This window comes from Morone saxatilis, unplaced genomic scaffold (genome assembly GCF_004916995.1).
Source record: "Morone saxatilis isolate NCDOM2014 unplaced genomic scaffold, NCSU_SB_2.0 Contig23, whole genome shotgun sequence".
NCBI lineage: Eukaryota > Metazoa > Chordata > Actinopteri > Moronidae > Morone > Morone saxatilis.
The window spans coordinates 9,541,033-9,542,260 of record NW_023339796.1 but is presented as its reverse complement, the minus strand read 5'-3'; positions in this window follow the sequence as shown (position 1 = coordinate 9,542,260).

Here is a 1,228-nt window from a genome sequence, read left to right as displayed (position 1 = left end):
TTTGTAGGTGAGGAGGAGGATTTTGAAATTATATACTGAATTTTACAAGGAGCCAGTGCAGAGAAGCTAATACAAGAGAAATATGATCTTGTTTCTTAGTTCCTGTCACACATTCTGAATCGTTTGTAGCGTAATGGTCTTATTGGGCCAGCCTGATAACTAGAAAGTGCAGTAATCCAGCCTAAAAGTAACAAATACATGGACCAGTTTTTCTGCATCTTTCGGTGACAGGATGTGCCACATTTTTGCAGTGTTACGTAATTTAAAAAGGCAGTCCTAGAAGTTTGCTTTATGTGGGCGCTGAAGGACATATCCTGATCAAAGATAACTCCAAGGCCAGCGTAATGACATCTAGAGTAACACTATCACTAGATAATGAGTTTCCCGGGTGTTTGGGGCCAAGTACAAGAAGAGTTTAAAGACAATTGGAAGTCATCCAGGTTTTAGCTGGGATGTAACAGTTGGACAAATCAAACATTGTGAAAGTGTCACTTTGGGCTCTGGGTAATTGTGATGGCATCTCACTATATTTTCAGAATTTTTACAAACCCAACAATCAGTCGATTGATGGAGAAAATAATCAGATCAAACCACAGTCCTTAATGATTAGTTGCCGTCCTATACGAACCAGCAACTACAACAGTAACATTCTGCTTATGTATGAATACATGACAATGTATAACAATGACATAACATAGCTTTCTGGCACTAGAGTGTAAGTATAATAAGTATAAACTGTAACCCCTACTTAGTTTCTGCTAAACAAATTTTGGTGGATTTATCCATGAACTTTGTATGACCCCTAATTGTTTTCTTGTTATTATTTGGTTTATCAAGCTTTATCTAAAAGAAAAGGATAAGGCTTTACAGTAAGCAATGTCTGACAAAGCACAATATGCAGAGTGAATCAGAAAACAGCTGACTGATGTTACGTTTTATGAATGAGAATAATAATTTGGTTACTGAAGTAAAAAAAACAACACACATATGGCTGTACATAGCTTATCAGTGAACCCCCATGAGGAAGGTATTAGACAAGTTAGATGTAATGGCTTTTCTGTGTTTAGATAATAATTAACTGAAATTAAAGTGATATTTCACGTAAAAGGTTTGCACACTTTCCTTTCAGAAAGTAATTTTTCCAAAAATGTATTATTAGTTTGCCTGACAGAGGGGAAGTAGTTCCAGTGCTTGATTCTTCCTGCTTTACCAAAAAACCTTTACTAAT